Source organism: Candoia aspera, chromosome 1, assembly GCF_035149785.1.
Source record: "Candoia aspera isolate rCanAsp1 chromosome 1, rCanAsp1.hap2, whole genome shotgun sequence".
Taxonomy (NCBI): domain Eukaryota; kingdom Metazoa; phylum Chordata; class Lepidosauria; order Squamata; family Boidae; genus Candoia; species Candoia aspera.
The window spans coordinates 213,187,495-213,211,787 of NC_086153.1; the positions used below are offsets into that span (position 1 = coordinate 213,187,495).

At 39.4% G+C, this 24,293-nt stretch overlaps 1 protein-coding gene across 2 annotated transcripts in view; it reads left to right on the forward strand.

Moving 5' to 3' along the window:
• NCKAP5 (NCK associated protein 5) overlaps positions 1-24,293 on the forward strand; it is a 612,885-nt gene that overhangs the window by 295,923 nt on the left and 292,669 nt on the right. The window lies entirely within an intron of this gene.

A 24,293-nucleotide genomic window follows, 5' to 3' on the forward strand; every position in this document is an offset into this window, starting at 1 on the left:
TGCCAAGTTGAGACTTGTCCTACATATGGCAGGCGGTATTCTTGAATGCAGTTCAGTTTCTTAACCCACTAGCAGCCAGTAAATATCAACCAGAACAGTTTAGCTGGATCTGCATTTGCAGCACCATTTGCAGTACCTGACAAAGGTAAAAGGAGAATTTATGTGACTGAACTATTCTTGATAAATGAATTCATCTATTACAAATGAAAATAACAAGGTGCTTATTAGAGAGAACGGGGAACTGAATAGTTCCCAGTGCTGAGATTTGATGGTATGTGGGAATGACCTTGGGAGACAGGAGGAAGGTCTCACAAGAGGCAGCTCAGTCCACAAGTGGGGGAAAAGCATGGGAAGCGTTTCAGAAGGGACCCGCCCTAGTTTTCCAGAGACCGAAAAGAGGAGGGGAGAAATACTTTCAGTCTTGCAAGATTCTGTTTAAAGTAAGCTTACAGTAAAGATAGTGCTGATAGTCCTGGTAGTGCTTCTTGTCTGGACTACCTTGAAGGGCTAATATCGATCTTGCAAGACTGAAAGTATTTCTCCTAATCTTACACTGCTATTTATTCTGTATTTTTAGTTACGTTAACCGAACTTACTAGATTTTTTTATCATTCTAGCTTTATAAGGCTTTGGCATTTAATTGTTCTTAGATATTTATACTGAAGGGTGGTCTATACATATTTTAATAAAATGTAATGTTTGGTAGCATGTGCTCTGGTTTTAACTTGGTATTAGCAGAAAAAGAAAGATGAGAGCCCAGTAAGAATCTGGCATAGTTTTCTTTCTAAAAAGATGTATTTATTCTGTATCATTGATAAGATCAGAGTAATACAGTTATTGATTGTGTATTACTGTGCTAAGAGACATTAGCACAAGCTGTTTCCCCCTTATCATCAGGGTATATTCAGTTCATATGTAGAGAAGTGGCCACATTTGGAAGATCAAGTCCCGATTTAACAAGTCAGTGCATGACTTATATACACATGTGCCAGCTTTCCTTGTCTCTTGCAGATAGGACAATGAATAAGCCAGGAAGCCAGGTGTTGGCTTGTTTGGAAGCCATTTATTTACTTTGGCTTTGACTTTCAGGACTTATATGGCCGTCTGTTTCATATCATGACACTATTTTTCCAGTTCAGGTATAACAGGAAGCCTAAAGAGCCAATGCAGCCTAGCTTGCTTCCTCACTTGTGTGAAGTAGGAGCACAGAGGTTGTACGTGGCTTACTCTATTATGAGAAAATGATAAAAACATGTAAGGTATCATTTTGGAATACAAAGGTTCTTGCCCCCTTTATTCAGCTATTATAATCTCAGCAATACTTCTGCCTGAGATAGCTCAAAATCTTCACATAAACCTACCAGTCTTAAAAATGGCATAATTGCTAGAGCATGATGTAACTCCCTGATCACTCAGAAATAAAGTTTTGAATGTTGGCATGTTGACATGTAGAATTTTCATTGCATGCTTTTTGTTACTCTTCATAATGTACAAAACTATCTTTTACTAAGCAGTATAGAATCACATATCATCCTAGTGAAATGTTATGTCAATACTGAGTTAAGGGGAAAGACACACACATACAGAAAGGCAGACTAGATCTATTAAACTATCTTGCCCAATGCGTATAAAACATGTTGTGCCATCATCATCATCATCATCATCATCATCATCATCATCATCATCTGCTTTTATAGAACTTTAAATATATTCAATTCAGTTTTTCTATGCAATCATGAAGACATTATAAAATACAAATAAAATGCTCAACAAAAATGTATGCAGAGATGCTTAACAGAGCGAGACAAGGAAATGGTTATACACCAGATACTAACAGTAGTTATAATAACAGTGATACAGTAACAAACTTTACAAGCCAAAAAGGTTGGAAAAATACATAACAAAAGAAAAAGGGAAAAATAGAAAACTGCTTAGAACTAGAAACAGAGGTCAAAGGCAAGCAGATAATAAATGTAGAAATTAATAATAAAAAATATGGCATTTACAGTCAGAGCTGAATTAAAACAAAACTCAGTTAAATATAGGTCATATATTAACACATATATATGGTTGGACTAAAGAATTTGGCAAAAGTATCACACTTCAATATTATCAAATGAAAACATTAAATACCAATCAAGAGATCTTCTGGGAGATTGAGTAAAAAGCGGAGTTATGTGACTTAATAATTCATCCCACAGAAATTACAAAATAATGTAACCTAAATTAGCAACTTGACTGATTCCTTCCCTGGGGGCAGGGATGATTGTCATAAGAACTGCCCTGAAATCTTCCATGTAATGAGACAGAATGGAGAGAGTAGAATCTGGCTGAATTATCAATAGATAAAGTAAGGCAGTAGAAGTAAGGTAAGGCAAGGCAATAGAAGTAATTGGCATGAACTTTAATGCCATAGGGTAATGCTAGAGAGGCTGAGGAGCAGGCTGAAGAGCAGGTGCTGCAGGCTGTTGCATAGGAGAGTAAGATCAAGGATGAACTTTGTATTTACTGAAAAATGTAACGATAGCAGGGTTGAAAAAAAGCTAGCATGGCTCTCTTACATGAGTTATTGAAAAATCCAGAAGAATGAGAATGATGGGTTCTCAGCATTACCTAAATGCTGATATTTAACTATTGACCAACACTATTCCTAAATTGTATTAGATGCTGTGGGTAGATCAAAGACACAAGGTTCTGCCAACATCTGACATATGAGGAAAAGAATGAGCTTTAAGAATTAGTTAATGAGATGGCATGCAGTAATAACTCCCCTTTGCATTTGAAGGTGCAACATATTTCCTGTTCGGGAAAAAAAGGGTATGCCATTTTTTAAAAACTAGAGTAGCCTCATCCACCCTAGTGCCTTCCAGATGTATCATAATCCCTCAACATGCTAGCTAATAATTATAGTAGTTGCTGGACTATTGTAGCATTTGTTGTTGTTGTTTATTCGTTTAGTCGCTTCCGACTCTTCGTGACTTCATGGACCAGCCCACGCCAGAGCTTCCTGTCGGTCGTCAACACCCCCAGCTCCCCCAGGGACGAGTCCGTCACCTCTAGAATATCATCCATCCATCTTGCCCTTGGTCGGCCCCTCTTCCTTTTGCCTTCCACTCTCCCTAGCATCAGCATCTTCTCCAGGGTGTCCTGTCTTCTCATTATGTGGCCAAAGTATTTCAGTTTTGCCTTTAATATCATTCCCTCAAGTGAGCAGTCTGGCTTTATTTCCTGGAGGATGGACTGGTTGGATCTTCTTGCAGTCCAAGGCACTCTCAGAATTTTCCTCCAACACCACAGTTCAAAAGCATCGATCTTCCTTCGCTCAGCCTTCCTTATGGTCCAGCTCTCGCAGCCATATGTTACTACAGGGAACACCATTGCTTTAACTATGCGGACCTTTGTTGTCAGTGTGATGTCTCTGCTCTTAACTATTTTATTGAGATTTGTCATTGCTCTTCTCCCCAGGATTAAGCGTCTTTTGATTTCCTGACTGCAGTCAGCATCTGCAGTAATCTTTGCACCTAGGAATACAAAGTCTTTCACTGCTTCTACATTTTCTCCCTCTATTTGCCAGTTATCAATCAAGCTGGTTGCCATAATCTTGGTTTTTTTGAGGTTTAGCTGCAAACCAGCTTTTGCACTTTCTTCTTTCACCTTCATCATAAGGCTCCTCAGTTCCTCTTCACTTTCAGCCATCAAAGTGGTATCATCTGCATATCTGAGATTGTTAATGTTTCTTCCAGAGATTTTAACTCCAGCCTTGGATTCCTCAAGGCCAGCTTGTCGCATGATGTGTTCTGCATACAAGTTGAATAGGTAGGGTGAGAGTATACAGCCCTGCCGTACTCCTTTCCCAATCTTAAACCAGTCTGTTGTTCCGTGGTCTGTTCTTACTGTTGCTACTTGGTCGTTATACAGATTCTTCAGGAGGCATACAAGATGACTTGGTATCCCCATACCGCTAAGAACTTGCCACAATTTGTTATGGTCCACACAGTCAAAGGCTTTAGAATAGTCAATAAAACAGAAATAGATGTTTTTCTGAAACTCCCTGGCTTTTTCCATTATCCAGCGGATATTGGCAATTTGGTCTCTAGTTCCTCTGCCTTTTCTAAACCCAGCTTGTACATCTGGCAATTCTCGCTCCATGAACTGCTGAATTCTACCTTGCAGGATTTTGAGCATTACCTTACTGGCATGTGAAATGAGTGCCACTGTTCGATAGTTTGAACATTCTTTAGTGTTTCCCTTTTTTGGTATGGGGATATAAGTTGATTTTTTCCAGTCTGATGGCCATTCTTGTGTTTTCCAAATTTGCTGGCATATAGCATGCATTACCTTGACAGCATCATCTTGCAAGATTTTGAACAGTTCAGCTGGGATGCCGTCGTCTCCTGTTGCCTTGTTATTAGCAATGCTTCTTAAGGCCCACTCAACCTCACTCTTCAGGATGTCTGGCTCTAGCTCACCGACCACACTGTCAAAGCTATCCCCGATATTGTTATCCTTCCTATACAGGTTTTCTGTATATTCTTGCCACCTTTTCTTGATCTCTTCTTCTTCTGTTAGGTCCTTGCCATCTTTGTTTTTGATCATACCCATTTTTGCCTGGAATTTACCTCCAATGTTTCTAATTGTCTGGAAGAGGTCTCTTGTCCTTCCTATTCTATTGTCTTCTTCCACTTCCGCGCATTGCTTGTTTAAAAATAATTCTTTATCTCTTCTGGCTAACCTCTGGAATTTTGCATTTAATTGGGCATATCTCCCCCTATCACTGTTGCCTTTTGCTTTCCTTCTTTCTTGGGCTACTTCTAGTGTCTCAGCAGACAGCCATTTTGCCTTCTTGGTTTTCTCTTTCTTTGGGATGTATTTTGTTGCCGCCTCCTGAACAATGCTGCCAACTTCTGTCCAGAGTTCTTCCGGGACCCTATCTACTAAGTCCAGTCCCTTAAATCTATTCTTCACCTCCACTGCATATTCCTTAGGAATATTAGTGAGCTCATATCTAGCTGATCTGTGGGTCTTCCCTAATCTCTTTAGTCTGATCCTAAATTGTGCAAGAAGAAGTTCGTGATCTGAACTACAGTCAGCTCCAGGCCTTGTTTTTACTGACTGTACAGATGTCCGCCACCTTTGGCTGCAAAGGATGTAATCAATCTGATTTCGGTGTTGTCCATCTGGTGAAGTCCATGTATAAAGCCGTCTCTTAGGTTGTTGGAAGAGAGTGTTTGTTATGCAGAGTGAATTGTCTTGGCAAAATTCTATCAGCCTGTGTCCTGCTTCGTTTTGTTCTCCCAGGCCATACTTACCTGTAATTCGAGGTGTCATTTGACTGCCCACCTTAGCATTCCAGTCTCCTGTGATGAAAATAACATCTCTTTTAGGCGTGTTGTCCAGTAGGTGCTGCAGATCCTCATAGAACTGCTCTACTTCAGCTTCTTCAGCATTTGTGGTTGGGGCGTATATTTGGATCACTGTGATGTTAGATGGCTTGCCCTGAATTCGAATTGAGATCATTCTGTCGTTTTTTGGGTTGTATCCAAGCACTGCTTTAGCCACTTTACTATTAATTATGAAGGCTACTCCATTTCTTCTGTGGTCCTCTTGTCCGCAGTAGTAGATCTGGTGGTCATTTGATGTGAAGTGGCCCATTCCAGTCCATTTCAGTTCACTGACGCCCAGAATGTCTATCTTTAATCTTGTCATCTCACCAATAACCACATCCAATTTGCCCTGGCTCATAGATCTTACATTCCAGGTTCCGATGGTGTGTTGATCCTTAGAACATCGGATTCGCCGTTCACCACCAGCACCGTCGGCCGCTAGCCGTCCTTTCGGCTTTGAGCTAGCTGCGTCATCACGTCTGGGGCTAGTTGAGCTCATCCTCTGTTCCTCCCCAGTAGCATTTTGACCATCTTCCGACCTGGGGGTCTCATCTTCCGATGGTATACCGACATATCTCTGGTTGTACTGATCCATTTAGTTTTCACGGCAAGAATACTGAGGTGGGTTGCCATTACCTTCCCCAGGGATCGCATTTAGTCTGACCTCTCTGTCATGACCTTCCCGTCTTGGGTGGCCCTTCACGGTTTAGCTCATGGCATCATTGAGGTGCTCAAGCTCCAGCACCACGACAAGGTAACGATCCTTTGCTGAAGATTGTAGCATTGCAGTCCACTATATCTGAAGGGCACCAGGTTGGGTAGGGTTGCCTCTGTTTTCCATTTCTATCTTCTCACCATGGTGCCATGGACCTTCTTCCTAACCATGTGAGTTAATCTTTCGCCCTAAGTTTTGGGCTTTGTTTTGTGTTGTTTCATCTTTTGATTAGTGATATCTACAGTAATCCCAAAGAAGAATTTAAAAAAATGTCTGGGTGTTTTATATGTCATTTGAATAAGAACATGAAGTTGTCCTCATGATATAAATGAATTATACATTTTGTATAGTCATATTCTGTGAAACCCTTATTGTATACACACACACTGCATAAGATGCAGATAATGCTCTGATGTTAGATTGGTAACATTGTTTTTTTTTATTATTTCAGTTATCATATTAGGCCATGGGAAGCCATAAAAGACATCATAATGTAATAGCCCATCTGCAAACAGTTACAGAAGCTTTTTGTAGTATTGTTTTCAAATGAAAATGGTGAAACCATTATAGTGAAAATGGCATTCCCAATAAACACCTCCAACTGCTGTTGGGTGAAAATAGCCCAATCTTAAATGAGCTTACTTTGAAGAATGTTCCACTGTGATCAGGGGACTTTTTTCCAAGTTAATTTGCATGGGATTGTAGCCTTGCAGTACAATGCTGTGGAGTTTTTGGAGGGAAACTGTGGAGAGTAGAGTGTGCTTGTGATTACAGCCTGATTAACAGGACACTGTGAACGAAATGTTGGAATGATTCTCTCTGGGTTGGAGGCAGTCTGACAAATGATATGTTTGTATTTTGATTCCCATTTCAGTATGTTTAGCTTTCCTATGTTCACACTAACTATTAAATGTAAAGTTATGCTTGTCATATTAGGTGTGAACATGATCACTGTGGGTTGGCAATGCCTTACATAACGTGAGAGGCGGTGTCAAGTTCAGGTGTAAACGTGACCATTGCAGATTTCTCTTAGTGTGGCATGACCAGTTCTTCTGAGCTTAGCTTTGTAATGCTGATGACAGTCTGTCAGCTTAACAATGCAGCATTGAAAAACAGTTTTCAAATCCATAATGATAAAGTGATATTTTTCATTCCTTATTCCATCAGACTGGCCAGTAGAGGATTGCCTTCTTTCTTCATCAGATGGAAATTTAATAGTCGCCAATACAATGTCACTCAAGGTCACTTAGAACTTGGATTATACATGATAAAAGTCAGCTTTTAGTACTAAAACTAATGGCAGAACGCATGCTGAACTAGAGGTGCCCCGGTACATGTTTTGTCAGATCAAACTGGGACACCATTTCTGGCACCTATCCACCGTTGACCAAGCCCATCCACCCCAAATTATGGCAATAATTTGGTGAATCATGTTTCCTGTTGGCTGATGATGCTGGAGAAGAGGGGAGCTTAAGTCAGGAGACTCCATCAATCACTGCCATTAAATTGTCCCACAGTAAAGCCAAAAAGAAGACAACCTGCAGTCAATTTAGAGCCTGGCTGTCAGGTCAGTGCAAATTATACTGACATACTTTTCTTCTGACTCAAGGACTGGAGGAATGAATGGCCAATAGGAAGAATGATGGCCAATAGGAAGAACCCTTGTTTTCCCAGTATCAAATCTCTACCTCTTGAGCTCAAGCATTGTGACTATACTGGTCAACCAAAGCCTAGCTAGTGGTAATACAGTAAACCAATTTTTAAAAGATATACTGAATCATAAACTGTGTGGGCCAAATTTGCATAGCACTAAACATGTCTGGCTAATTTGTGTTTCAGTGTGTCCTAAGAACCCAAACAATAATGGAAGTAGGACTGTCAGGCCTGGGCTGCAAAAGTTCAGATGACCATTAGGTGGGAGCAAAGAAAAACCATGGCCACCTTGTAGCCACTGTTTCTTGCTATGTAGGACCATCTGGGTGTTTGCCTCTCAGAGCCTGCACCCTATAATATGACACACAACTTTCAGTACCGGCCCTGTCACATGTTAAGTATTCCCTTTTTTGTACTAAAGACCACAGAGCACAGAGAAACTAAATTATAATAGCTTGATCATTATGACGATTTATGACAGTTCAAGTGGTAGATGTGAAGCAGAACATAGACTTCAAGCACTTTCCCTTTGCAGGAAAAGTAGTGAAATAATAGATCTTCCAGAATGAAGTAAATTGTAATATTTTGATTTCCTAGGACTAAAATGCACATCTTTATTTTAGAAAGTATTAGAAACTAAAGCTCCGCAAAGGATCGTTACCTTGTCGTGGTGCTGGAGCTTGAGCACCTCAATGATGCCATGAGCTAAACCGTGAAGGGCCACCCAAGACGGGAAGGTCATGACAGAGAGGTCAGACTAAATGCGATCCCTGGGGAAGGTAATGGCAACCCACCCCAGTATTCTTGCCGTGAAAACTAAATGGATCAGTACAACCAGAGATATGTCGGTATACCATCGGAAGATGAGACCCCCAGGTCAGAAGATGGTCAAAATGCTACTGGGGAGGAACAGAGGATGAGCTCAACTAGCCCCAGTCGTGATGACGCAGCTAGCTCAAAGCCGAAAGGACGGCTAGCGGCCGACGGTGCTGGTGGTGAACGGCGAATCCGATGTTCTAAGGATCAACACACCATTGGAACCTGGAATGTAAGATCTATGAGCCAGGGCAAATTGGATGTAGTTATTGGTGAGATGTCAAGATTAAAGATAGACATTCTGGGCGTCAGTGAACTGAAATGGACTGGAATGGGCCACTTCACATCAAATGACCACCAGATCTACTACTGTGGACAAGAGGACCACAGAAGAAATGGAGTAGCCTTCATAATTAATAGTAAAGTGGCTAAAGCAGTGCTTGGATACAACCCCAAAAACGACAGAATGATCTCAATTCGAATTCAGGGCAAGCCATCTAACATCACAGTGATCCAAATATACGCCCCAACCACAAATGCTGAAGAAGCTGAAGTAGAGCAGTTCTATGAGGATCTGCAGCACCTACTGGACAATACGCCTAAAAGAGATGTTATTTTCATCACAGGAGACTGGAATGCTAAGGTGGGCAGTCAAATGACACCTCGAATTACAGGTAAGTATGGCCTGGGAGAACAAAACGAAGCAGGACATAGGCTGATAGAATTTTGCCAAGACAATTCACTCTGCATAACAAACACTCTCTTCCAACAACCTAAGAGACGGCTTTACACATGGACTTCACCAGATGGACAACACCGAAATCAGATTGATTACATCCTTTGCAGCCAAAGGTGGCGGACATCTGTACAGTCGGTAAAAACTAGGCCTGGAGCTGACTGTAGTTCAGACCATGAACTTCTTCTTGCACAATTTAGGATCAGACTAAAGAGATTAGGGAAGACCCACAGATCAGCTAGATATGAGCTCACGAATATTCCTCAGGAATATGCAGTGGAGGTGAAGAATAGATTTAAGGGACTGGACTTAGTAGATAGGGTCCCGGAAGAACTCTGGACAGAAGTTGGCAGCATTGTTCAGGAGGCGGCAACAAAATACATCCCAAAGAAAGAGAAAACCAAGAAGGCAAAATGGCTGTCTGCTGAGACACTAGAAGTAGCCCAAGAAAGAAGGAAAGCAAAAGGCAACAGCGATAGGGGGAGATATGCCCAATTAAATGCAAAATTCCAGAGGTTAGCCAGAAGAGATAAGGAATTATTTTTAAACAAGCAATGCACGGAAGTGGAAGAAGACAATAGAATAGGAAGGACAAGAGACCTCTTCCAGAAAATTAGAAACATTGGAGGTAAATTCCAGGCAAAAATGGGTATGATCAAAAACAAAGATGGCAAGGACCTAACAGAAGAAGAAGAGATCAAGAAAAGGTGGCAAGAATATACAGAAGACCTGTATAGGAAGGATAACAATATCGGGGATAGCTTTGACGGTGTGGTCAGTGAGCTAGAGCCAGACATCCTGAAGAGTGAGGTTGAGTGGGCCTTAAGAAGCATTGCTAATAACAAGGCAGCAGGAGACGACGGCATCCCAGCTGAACTGTTCAAAATCTTGCAAGATGATGCTGTCAAGGTAATGCATGCTATATGCCAGCAAATTTGGAAAACACAAGAATGGCCATCAGATTGGAAAAAATCAACTTATATCCCCATACCAAAAAAGGGAAACACTAAAGAATGTTCAAACTATCGAACAGTGGCACTCATTTCACATGCCAGTAAGGTAATGCTCAAGATCCTGCAAGGTAGACTTCAGCAGTTCATGGAGCGAGAATTGCCAGATGTACAGGCTGGGTTTAGAAAAGGCAGAGGAACTAGAGACCAAATTGCCAATATCCGCTGGATAATGGAAAAAGCCAGGGAGTTTCAGAAAAACATCTATTTCTGTTTTATTGACTATTCTAAAGCCTTTGACTGTGTGGACCATAACAAATTGTGGCAAGTTCTTAGTGGTATGGGGATACCAAGTCATCTTGTATGCCTCCTGAAGAATCTGTATAACGACCAAGTAGCAACAGTAAGAACAGACCACGGAACAACGGACTGGTTTAAGATTGGGAAAGGAGTACGGCAGGGCTGTATACTCTCACCCTACCTATTCAACTTGTATGCAGAACACATCATGCGACAAGCTGGTCTTGAGGAATCCAAGGCTGGAGTTAAAATCTCTGGAAGAAACATTAACAATCTCAGATATGCAGATGATCCCACTTTGATGGCTGAAAGTGAAGAGGAACTGAGGAGCCTTATGATGAAGGTGAAAGAAGAAAGTGCAAAAGCTGGCTTGCAGCTAAACCTCAAAAAAACCAAGATTATGGCAACCAGCTTGATTGATAACTGGCAAATAGAGGGAGAAAATGTAGAAGCAGTGAAAGACTTTGTATTCCTAGGTGCAAAGATTACTGCAGATGCTGACTGCAGTCAGGAAATCAGAAGACGCTTAATCCTTGGGAGAAGAGCAATGACAAATCTCGATAAAATAGTTAAGAGCAGAGACATCACACTGACAACAAAGGCCCGCATAGTTAAAGCAATGGTGTTCCCTGTAGTAACATATGGCTGCGAGAGCTGGACCATAAGGAAGGCTGAGCGAAGGAAGATCGATGCTTTTGAACTGTGGTGTTGGAGGAAAATTCTGAGAGTGCCTTGGACTGCAAGAAGATCAAACCAGTCCATCCTCCAGGAAATAAAGCCAGACTGCTCACTTGAGGGAATGATATTAAAGGCAAAACTGAAATACTTTGGCCACATCATGAGAAGACAGGACAGCCTGGAGAAGATGCTGATGCTAGGGAGAGTGGAAGGCAAAAGGAAGAGGAGCCGACCAAGGGCAAGATGGATGGATGATATTCTAGAGGTGACGGACTCGTCCCTGGGGGAGCTGGGGATGTTGACGACCGACAGGAAGCTCTGGCGTGGGCTGGTCCATGAAGTCACGAAGAGTCGGAAGCGACTAAACGAATAAACAACAAAGAAACTAAAGAAATAAACGTGTTTTTATTACTTTCTGAAATCTCTTCTTCTATGGTCTCTCTATACGGTGTTTTAAAGCACTTTTACCAGTAATATAGATAGGTTTCCATGATAAGGAAAGAGACTTACTCATAATATGTACAGCATTTTTAAGTATTGCTATGAGTTGCCTATACTATTAGAACTAGAGAGGCAGGTATTGAATAGTTAAGCTTCTAGAATTGTTTAATGCTGTATATAATTATAGTTCATATTTCTGAATGACACACTGTTGATCTTTTCTGTACTGTACTGTTGAGTACTTGAGCCAAAAAGATGAGCAGGAAATAAACAATTTCCCATAGTTTTCCAAACCCTTTTATTTTCTGAAACCATTCAATAATTTTCCATTTTGATTGCCCCGGGACATGGAAAAGCTTTGGTTTTCATTTCAGTATCTTTTACATTTCTGAGTCATTCGGAGAATTTCACCATTTGTCTCTAGATCATGAAATAGTTATATCACACCACAAGATAAAATTTTCAGGATAATGGCCTTCACTTGAACCCAAACATTTTTAATTTCACAATCCAAAATTAGCATAGATTGCTTGGCTTGGCTTGGCTTGGCTTGGCTTGGCTTGCCCTGCCCTGCCCTGCCCTGTCCAGACAAGCTGTATGAAAAAATACCTGCATTGACACTGTAGCTGTAAATGAAGAGGTGATACAGTATTATTACAGCCTACTTTATGATCTGGTTCAGACATTATGACCTGGATGTTTCGATCATTGACCCATTTAAGTCACAGCTAATTTGGGATGATTTGTAATGTGTGTGGAAGTTTCTTTGGCTTATCTAGCCACTATGGTTTGTAAATCTTATCTGATGGTTTAGCATGTTCTGTGAATCCACCCAATTGGGGTTTATCAAACGAACTGTTCCTAAGCAAATAATGACTTAGTATGATGTGTGAATCAGACCCTGGAATTTCTAAGTCTGAGTATAAACCAGTGCATTCAAAAATAAATTACACTTATTTATTTAATATATTCATATAATTTACCAGGAATTCAGAATTGGCATTGTTGAAATGTTATATTTATTTTGACAGGATGATTTCTGTGAAATTGGAGGTGTTTGTTGTTTCATTAATATTATTTTAAGCATTAAGCAGTCATCAGGGAATTCTGGATTAACACATCATGCTAATTTATAATATGATTTATTTGGTTTTATTTTAATCTGCTGTGTGAACCCAGTCATTGGCTTTGTATGTGTTGATTTAAGGCTTACTGCAGTACGAGAATCAGACTACTACAGCTTGTTCAACAAAATATGACTGAAAGCATGACTTTGTGGACTCAGCCATAATGTGATTGATTAGTGCAAAGTAGCCAGCATAAAGATTAAACTTTAGATATAAACTTATGAATGTTAAAGCTTCTGGAGAACTTCTATATGTCCAAAAGTTCCTTTCCGACAGTCTAATGCCTGGCATCATGCTAAACTGCTTAGGTATTACAAGTCCATTGTCATAACAACATACTGAAATCCTCCTCAGTTCTTCCACCTTTTCACCACTTACTGGAAGATTCTTTGAGAACTATATTGATAGGGAGATTGGATAATAAAAAATCACAGCAATGATCTGTTTACTGCTGAATCAATAAATCATTGCTGAAGGGTTTCTTGTATTATGTCAAGGCTTTATGGATTAAAATTAAAAATGAAAATAAGTTAATAGGAACTTGTTTGGCAAAGGAGCATAATGTCCTACTAATAGGGAAAACTGGCACAAAAATAGTTGTAACAAATAAACTAGCCTTATATTAGAAGTGGCATACATTTGGAGCTTGGCGACCGTACTACTTTCAGACATATTTTTGTTAAGCTTGTAAAATAATTGCTTTAGTATCTCTAGGTAATAGTTGGGTTATTTCTGTAAGAATATAGTGATACCGAAATGATTTCCAATGCAGTATTGCTGAATCTTGCTGCTTCAGGGGATTTTGTGTCCTCAAAAAGTTGAGCAATTGCAGGAAAAATGTAACATGGATAAATATAATATCTTGTGGCTATTACGAAGTAAGTACATGGTCAACATAAAAAAAATACTTCAGAAAGACTTCCAAAGAAAAGAAGTGCAAAGCAAACAAAGAACAATATATTTTTCTGTATAAAGAAGCAGAAGAACTGGAGCTAAATTCAGTTAACGACTACTGTACATTGCTCCAAGATTTGCCCCTTCTTCCCCTCCCTCCTTCTGTTGGGAAATTCTTAGGAACAGGGTGAGATCTTGAGGAGAGACATACTCTACACTTTACAATATTCTTAATGCTGAAATGATTTTCAAGATACTTAAAAGTGAGATAACTTAAAAGGAGTGTGATGCAAAGTATTTCTAAGTTCCACTGCTTTCTGTTTGAGATCATGCTTAGTGGCATGATGAAGCACAAGAAGTAAATTCTGGAAACTTAGTAGTGCTGTTGCATTCAAATGACATACATTATTTGCCTCAAAAACACTGAAAGTACAAAAACAGAGGTCACCGTGGTTGTGGGAGGAGGTATTGCAAAAGTGTGGTGCCTTACGTCTTTGTGGAATGTTCTATTTCACGTTCTTACACTCTTCGCTACCTATGGATTGTGTTGGATAGCCTTATTTCTCTGAATGCTTCTCTATGAATGTTTAAAGCGATTCTATAAATAAATGGCATATTTGCATTACTGGGCGTGATTGGGCACTAATGGTAGTCCAGCAAATGACATAATCATTCAGCTCATGTCAGAAGGCTACTTCACTATGTTTGGGGAATAAACGTGTCTAGAAAAAAAACAGGCAAAAATGTTGTTCTTGGGCAGCTTTTCCAATTTGACCCTAGCTGTGTCAGAGGGCAAATAGTTGCCTCTCCAGTAGAGGGAGTCAAAGCCCAACACCTTTCAATCCAAATAAGTAAGAACCAGGCACGCTTACTGTAAGTGGAGTAATTTAGTTTGATTAGGAAATGCCTTTGTACAGTACCTAAGTTAAACAGTATACTTTATTTCCCAGAAAATAAAGTTTGGATTCTTTTTTTTTAATTAGTTAAAAAATTATAATAAACAATTAAAAGTATGATGCTTCCCAGAAGGGGTGGAGAGACAGAGAGAGAGAGAAAAAAAAAGTAGATGTGTGCATGGCACCATTACCTAATGAGGTTTTAGACTTTGCTGATTGATAGTGATGTGAAAAGGGAAGATATAAGTGTCAAGGGAAAGAAATGTGAAAAAAGAGACTGAAGCAGCTGCTTTTTTTTCTTTTTAAATTAATCTAATTCTCTCCCAACTCAAGAAAACTGTGCAGTGATCCATAATGTAAGAGGGTATGGCCTGGGAATTCAGGAAGACGAAGGAAAAAAACCTTGAGGAAGACAGAAACCGCTTTGATGATAAGGCAGGGTCAGGGGTTGGTGATTTCAGAACACCATACAGGGCTGACACTGCTCACCATTGCATTATGTTCTTGTTACTCCTCCTCCCTCCTCCTCCTTCTCCATCATAATCACAATTACAAAGCACAAAGTAGATGGCTGTTGTGTGCCTAACTACCTAATCGTTATTTTTTAAATATATTATTTTCCATTATAAAATGGTGCATGGTTCTAGGCAACATATACAGATACCTACCCCTTGCCCCCATTAAAATATTATATTCAGAGTCTAAAATTACTTAATACTATGTTTGATTGATTGATTGATTGATTGATTATGTGCCTATGTCCCTAAACTGGTCTTTCAGGACTTCTTATGATGCACTCATCACCACTGTAACTGAGTCAATCCATCTTGCTGGGCCTCCATCTCTTCTCTTTCCTTCCACCTTTCCAGGCTTTAGATCATTGTCGAGAGTGCTAGGTCTTCTCATAATGTGTCCAAAGTAGGATAATATGAGCCTGGTCATTTATGCCTCCAATGAATCTGGGTTGATTTGTTCAATGATCCACTTGTTTGTTTTCTTAGCTGTCCACAGTATTCTCAGAGTCTTCTCCAACACACAAGTTCAGAAGCGTCAACACTCTTCCTATCCTGCTTCTTCAAAACCCAACTTTCACTTCCATAGAGTGTCACAGAGAATACCATCATCTGCATGATTCTGATCTGTGTAGGTATAGACAAAGCACGGCATCTGAATATCTTTTCCATGGCCTTCATGGCTGCCCTACTAAGTGCTAGTCTGCAGTGTATTATTTGACTGCTAGTTCCTTTACTGTTGATGGTTGAGCCTAAAAGGCAGGAGCCATCCACCACTTTGGTATCTTCATTATCAGTTCTAGGGCTGGTTGCTGTACCTGTTGTCATCAGTTTGGTCTTCTTTATATTTATTTTTAGTCCCATTTTTTCACTATGCTCCTTGACTTTTATTACTAGATCTTGTAAATTCTTTTGCATTTTTGGCTATTAAAGTAGTGTCATCAGCATAGCTCAGGTTATTGATGTTTCTTCCTCCAGTTTTAAAACCGTATTTTTCTTCCTGTCCATCTTCCCTTAATATATATTTTGCATATACTGTAGGTTGAATAAGTAAGGGGAGAGTATGCAGGCTTGTCGCATTCATTTGCCAGCCTGGAGCCATTCTGTTTCCCCAAATTCATTCTGGACTGTGGGTTCCTGTCCTGTGTAGGGGTTTTGCATGAGCACAATGAGATGTTCTGGGATTCCCATTTTTCTAAATTCCCACTTTCCACAGCTTGACGTGATCAATCAAAGGCCTTTCTATAATCAATGAAGCACATAAGGGCTTCTTTTTGGTAGGTTTCTTAGATCAAGAAAATGTCCAGAACAACAGTGGCTAGCATTGCCATATAGGTCATTGAGATACTTGCTATCCTCATACTGTAGCTTGTGAATTGTTTGTTTGTTTGTTTAGGGAGACTTTTCAGAATCTTGTTTAGGTGATATAGTTGTATAGGTTCTGTTTACATGCATAGGTTGCAAAGTATGCAGGGTTTTTTTATAGCTTATGCAGATCATCTGAAATACATTGAGAGGAACATGGGATAATTTTTCTTTAAAGTTGCAGTAATTTTGGCACAGAATAATAAGCATGAACTACATTGTTCCTTTTTCTCCTTATAAATTTGAGGGATACCAAATTATAATAGGAGATACACAATTTAAGGAAAAATACAAGTCGTCTGGGTATATTTAGTCAGGGTTAAAGATAACTGAACAGGATTGTAATTGTAGACCAGTGAGTAATGTAAAGGATATTAAAAGGAAAGGAATTTTTTTCTCTACTTACAAGGCAAAAAGCAACAGCAATTATCCAAACTGGTAAGATTAATCCAAGAGTGTAGAATTGCTAATTAAGAACACTGCTTACATAAAAGGGCAACATGGTTATATTTAGATTGAAACACAAAAGAGAAATATATCTATTTATCAGTCAGAACTGTAGTAATCTATGCCTCCACTATATGGGAACTAGTCTAGATAGGCAATATTTGTGGAGTTCTAACATCAAAAAAAATCTAAGACAATTTTCAAATCATTACACTTCAAACATGATTTTATGAGCTGTATTAAAGATGAAGGTTGCAGTTTTGAACACAAGAGTCTATATCTTATTAAAGTCAATGAAATTTAAGAAATTTTATGCAGTACTATGTTTCAGAATTATTTAGACAGCTATTTATATGGTAGATTTCTTAATAGTGGTATCCTGGTCAAATGATGTTATATTTGCATAGATTATTATAAAGGATGTGCTGTGGATGGGGCAATGATACTGGTTCAGTGAAATATTGCTGCAGCTGAGATGTTCCATCTCTCTAATTTTATTCATTATCCTTCTCAAGAATCCAGCAAATTTCTTTAATACCTTTATTAGTAAGGGAATAAGAAATCCACGGACAAGGGGCATAACTGAGAAAGTAATAGGATCAAAATACAATATCCTATGGAATATTGGCTAAAAATACAATAAGTAGATTGGGTTAAAAGTGGGATTTTCTCACTGAAGAAAAATGCATATTGGCATTTTGTTTCACTTAAACAAAGAGTTTTGAGCCATATGTGAGTGACAGTTATTAAGACTTTCAAAATCTGAAGCAGACAGCAAAGTACTCCAACAGGATTTCTGTAATTAGGTAATAGGGAACAAATGAAATTCAGTGTAAATAAGTAGGTGAGACAGACTGAGTTATCTCTGTTGATGCAGTCTTAGTTGACTGTAAAGAGGGTACACATAAAACATCAACTCTGCTTCATGCAGCAGTGAAAAAGGCAAATTCATCATGATTGAAAGTAAACATAGGAAATATTGTCATGGTTTAAAAGGATGTGTGGCTTCATTTAAAATGCAGTCTGTATAATTCAGGCCACCCTCTTTCTGAAATGGAGCAGACTGGAAAATAAAAATTAAAATGATAATGAAACTGAAGCGATTTATTCTGTACTGCGAGAATGACAAGGCTCATAGGAGAGTCATTTTCCATATCCCTCCACTAGTCAGAAATGGTCCCGGGAAAACAGTAAATCAAGTCTGTGCCATCTTTTCCATGAAAATATCCTTGATGCTTTTATCAAAGGAAGGCTGATGCGGTTGCTGTTAACCTGGATAAAATTTAGAATAATAATAATTGGGACAGGATTTTGCTTAGCTAATACTCCAGAGTGGAAGGCAAAAGGAAGAGGGGTCGACCAAGGGCAAGGTGGATGGATGATATTCTAGAGGTGACGGACTCGTCCCTGGGGGAGCTGGGGGTGTTGATGACCGACAGGAAGCTCTGGCGTGGGCTGGTCCATGAAGCCACGAAGAGTCGGAAGTGACTAAACGAATAAACAACAACAAATACTCCAGAAAAGGTGGATGAAGGTTGGGTCAATGCTACTAAGCCTGTTAAAGATGAAGATTAAAATTCAGATGTGTTCAGTTGTAAGGGATCTTCAGTGTACTGTTGACCAGTTGGTAAATCCTTTAATATCCCTTCCAACTTAAAATTTGATGCATGATCTAGAAGCTGTAGGGAGACAATAGAAGAATGTAGGGCAGAGCTCAGGAAACTCTTAGAATTGTAATTATGATGGAACCCTGACACAACATATTCCGAGACTGGCACATGCAAAGAACCCTTTGGAGAGACAGCTGTGTAAATCACAACTAACCTCTGGCTCCACTTGAAAGCAGCCTTTGGTTATGACATCAGCAAATACATGTACAAGCAATTTAGTGGCGCTTTGGGGAACTTGGGACCAGAAAAATGATACACAAGTGGCAATAAGATACGTATTTAAATTTATAGAAAGGAAACTGTTGTTTCTGAAATAGAAAGTTGTCACAGTTTAAGGAAGGCAATATAAAGAACTGCAGGTTAAAGTACCCTCGTTTGGCCTGACAGTTTATTGTAGAAGAATATGCTGAGATAAATAAGAGTACAGCTATAGAAAGCAAGGAGAAAAGCAATTTAATGCTTCTAGAATGTATGTATTAGAGGAGGCAAATTCTGAAAGAGGTGACGCGCTTTATACGATCTGCAGTGCAAATAAAACCATAATCCCTTAGGACTGTTCTAGGATGTAAACAACAGGAATGTAGCATTTGAACTGACACAAGTTACAGAGGATACCTTCATGGGAAGCTTCACAGAGAGAAGAATGGAGAAGCAGTCTGCCTGCAGAACAGTAAAATGGGATTGCATGTTTGCAGGGCAAAGCACCTGCTTAGAAATGAGCGTTGTGGTGGTTTGAGAGGAAGACTCTGTCCAGTAGTCTGGTCCTTCTGACATCACAGATAAATAGGGCAATCCCATCAGCCCCGCGCAGGTATTGTGAGCCTCGCGGGGGTGGGAGGGAGAGAGAGCTTCACACATTCAACTGTGTGAATAAATGTTTCCAGGTGGGCAGAAATGGAATAACTGTTCTGTTTTTCTTCTGTTTCCTTGTAGCCTGTTGCTCAAACGCTATTTTTTTTTTCCTTCCAGGTCAGAAATGGCCAGAGTAGGAGAAAAACAAAACCAGCTTGACGTCATGGGTGTCTGCTAACTATGAAAAGGGAAGGAAGGTCAAGTTCATCTTATCCAAGCAAGAGTATCAATCTAAAAATTAGCAGGCTACCCTCTAATTTTTGTAGGACCAGGGCAAATACACAAATAGTACGGATACTTGCTCTTGGCAATGTTTCCCAGTTTGCTAACTACATTCCACTTGGCGGAATGTAGTTAGCAAACATTATCATGCTGGAAAAAAGCAAAACATAATTTCACGGTGGAAAGGGATATAACTCTGGAAGATGGACAAAATAAACATTTTGGAGGTTTTAAAAAGCAAGCTAGGTCTTGATATTCCCTTTCAAATATCTACATTAAACTATAGCTGGCAGTACGTTACCTGTGGATGCCGTAATGCATGCGATACCCCAATGGCATTTTCAGGATTCCAAAATATTATTGTCAGACTCACTCTATCTATAGTATTGATTTTCACAATACTATAAAACTTCACAGGATGTTGATATTCTTGCCTGAAATCTTACATGCAGTTTTGGATAAAGACATAACAATCCATTACAGCTGGAATCTTTGAAAATATAATTACTGTATATACTTGCATATAAGCCCATCCGTGGATAAGCCAACCCTTGAATTTTTAATCAGAGTACCATGAAAAATGTGCCACCTGCCGATAAGCTGACCTGTATTTTTCATGGTATTTTGGTTAAAAAATTTGAGTCTGCTTATCCATGAATGGGCTTATATGCAAGAATATACAGGAAATACGGGTTCTTTAAAGAAGTATTACGGTATGTACTTGTGGATAAGCCCATCTGTGGATAAGCCAAACCCAATTTTTTGTATTCATTTTGGCACCTAAAGTTCTCGGCTTATACTCTGAACATATATGGTAGGGTGGGTTGCTTTTTTTTTTGGCAAAACTATGCAGTGATCGTTCAGGCTTGAAAAAGTGGCTCGCCCTTGTATTTATGTTGCAACAAAATCTTTTTTTAAAATGCAGATTTGTATCGTTGAACTTTGTAGAATAGCTTGACTGGAAGATTGAAAAAAAAGGGGAGGGGGGATTAAAATTGCACTGCCCAGAAAACTGCATGTAAGCAGTCACTAGAAGTGGAGTTTGATTGGAGGGCATCTTTGCTTTTAGAATATGCAACCCATCTTTGAGTAAATATATCTTTGTTAAAGTCTGATGGCTCTGTGCATATGGTGGTATAATGGTTATAAACTAAATAGAAATAGGTTACCAGAGCTGAAACAATATTTTGTTTTAAAATGTGGGAAGACTTTCTAGACTTTGCAGATATAAGCTGGGATGGAATCATGCTTAGTTACAACTAATGATGGATTATACAGGGCTGCCTTAAAATGGTTATGTACAGAGAACTTTCTGAATATATTTGATAATTCTTGGGTGTTAAAAGGCAAGGACTCCCTCGTCTTGAATTTCAGGCTTGGTTATGACATGGACATGGTCATCTAGTTTTTTCATCTAGTCTTTTCTGTTAATTTCTAATTAATAGTTTTTAGCTGATGAATAAGGTTCAGTATATAAATTTGACAAACAAACTAACAAACATGCTCTCCACTCACAGGGCAGTGCTCAGTAGGCTTTATTATTTAAAAATGCACTATTTCTGGGATCAAGTAGTGATAATTACCCTAGAAGTGGTAACTCTGAGAGTTCAAGGACATGACAAATTCCTCCTCCTCTTTCTCCTCCTCACCTTTGATAGCCCTAGTGGCTCAATAAACGAAGGTTTGATACATTGCATGTTAGGAGCAATGTGCGTGGAAATTACAAGCAAGCAAGCAAGAAAAGAAATTTGCAGTAGATTTCACAGAGAGGAACTGGATTGAGAGAATATGGTAAGTAGCTGTAACGGAAAAGCTGATGGCTCAGTTGAATAAACTGAAATAACTAGTTTTTTTCCCCCAGAATTTGTTTATTAGATATGCAAATAAACATTAATCAGTATATGTACTGCCAACTGTTGAAGCATATTTTGGGGAAGACAGCTTTTGAAGTGTCTTGGAATAAAATTTGAATCTTCTTATAGATCTCACTGAAGAAATGGGTTGGCAAGACTTGAGGTCAGTTCCTTCAAAGGGCATCAAATGTTTCTTGCAGTAGTCTCTGATCTGTTTATTATTTGATGTTGGAATTACATGTTTTATACTACAAAAATGTAGATAACAAGAGAGAAGTTGTTAAAGTAAGTGTTGAGAACAAAGCAAACACACTGCAGCTGATTCTCCAGCTACCGTAGAAGACCAAATTGATCTTCCCTTTGCTGTCATGTTTTTGGGAGGCATGTGGAACAATATGCCTGTTACCATAGGTCCTCTGGCAGATTAATGAGGACCAAATTGCATTTTTCACAGTTATTATTAACTTAAACATAATTCTAAACCACTCTGGAAATTATTGTATATAGCTGAATAGCTATTTCCCAATACAGTTCAAAACTCAGGACATACTTAATTATTCATGCTCTATAGCCAACAATGGAAAGTAATTTTCTTCCATAGCTGGTTATGGCATCTGGTATGATGCCTCTCCTCCCCGTTCAGCTGGCTATGCCATCTTTCAAACAGTGTTTTTAGAATACTTTATTGTTTTACCTCTGCACCTCCTGATCAGATTACAGGAGGCTGGTTTCTGCCTGCCTTGGCTCTTCTTCCTCGTCTCTGCCAGCTTGACCAACTCACTGAATGTTGGTCCAGGACAAGCATGCCAGGGGGAGCCCTGGATGTAGAAGAGGCAGCTGGCACAGGCACAGGGACAGGCACAGGCAGCGAGAGGGTGTAGGTAAAGAGTTTGGGTCTGTGGCTGGATCTTTAGCAACCCAGTGAACCACAGCTAAACCTGCTAGGCTGCTTTCTCGTCTTCAGAGGAAGAGGTAGAGGAAGAATTTGACAATTGGTTCACACGAACCAGACTGAACTGGCTAGTTAACACCCCTGAGAATGCTGATCTAGATTGTCCTTCTCATCTATAAAGACCATAAGTTTGTTCTTATAACTATAATCCTGGTACCCACTTATAATCTATATAGCATATATTTTGTTTTAGTGTGATTCATCTTTAGACCCACCTTTCTGCTTTCAATGTCAAGTTGTTGAAGCATTTTTTGCAGCTTTCGAGCATCCTTTGCGATCAGTACATCATCATCCTCAAATCTTCTCTCCAATTCCATCCTCCCATTTCATTTCCATCCCGCCATTTCATTTTGCACGTGATATTTTCCAAACAAGCATTGAAAAGTTTAGGTGAGATCGTATCGCCTTGCTTTACGCCTTTCTCCACTGGTATTCGTATTTCAGTTTCAAAGAGAGTAATATTTGTGAAGCAGTTGGCATTTGCTTCTTTGAGCAGCGCAATGTAGTCGGAATTGATTCCTTGTTCACTGATCACTTGCATTAGTCATTCCACATACTTTTTATTTTAGAGTTTCAGTGTAGTGTTAGTTGGAGCAAGTCACTAGTTGAAAAACTGGATAAGAGGTTGGCCATTCCAAATTATTATTAACTGTTGTATAACTTTTGCATGGAAAAAAAATCTATTTAAAAATCTGGGATGAATACCTTGGAGATAAAAGGTAACTTCTGGTAAAAGTCTTGACCCATTAAGTGAAGCTCATTTCAGGCGGACAGTCACTCTTAACACAGCAAGTCAGAATCCAGTAATCTACTTTTAATACAAACTCCTTCTAGGAATAATAATTTCTGATATTTAGATCAGTGCTAATCAGTCCTGATTTGAGATGAATCAGTTTCATGACTGAAGGCTCATGGATATGACTTAGCTTGGTTGTTTTATTACAGTCTAGAATGAAGCCACATATATAATCTGCATACTGCAATTTATAGCAATCTCTGTCTGTCACCTATGTACCTCCTTTTCTCCCTCCTCTAAGTCATAGACTTTGTCCTCCTGACTTTCTGAGGCAAATGATTTTTTATTATTATTATTATTATTATTATTATTATTATTATTATTATTATTATTATTTTGCTGTTTCAAGGTTAACAGGAGCAGCTGCAGCTGAAGTATGCTTTCTGAGTGGTTTTCTCAAGCCTGAAACTGGCTTCCTGTTTCATGGCTTCATTCCTAACAAGTACTATAGCAGAGAAAGTGTCAGCTTTCCAGTTTGTCTGGCCTCACAGCTTTCTGGTCACATTTCTTCTGTTTCCTCTGAGAGTTGGAATGGTAGCTGTGATTAATGGAAGAGAATATATGTAGCTCAGGGTTGAATTGTGGAGTCATTGGTGCTCTCTGAGCTTGGTTGTTTGCTTGCAGACATTTCATTACCCAACTAGAAACAAAAGTTCTTTGGATTAGAGCTGGTTCCATCCTCATAGCCATGTCAACTCTGTTTGCTTCTTTCCCATATCCTGATGAGATTGGAGAAGAAAGACGCAAACAGAGTTGATGTGGCCATGAGAATGGAACCAGCTCCATTCCAAAGAACTTCTGTTTCTAGTCGGGTAATGAAACGTCTGTAAGCAAACAACCAAGCTCAGAGAGCACCAAGGACTCCACCATGTCCATCCCCTGGGACACAATGAGACATTCCAATGCAGTGGTGATCTCTCAGGAGACTGGAACCATTTGGCTGCTGTCCCAGGTTTGAGGGCTAAATCCATACCTGAACCTATGCATGCAAAACTTACTCTGTGAAGTTGAAAAGGTTCATGCATTCCTGAAAT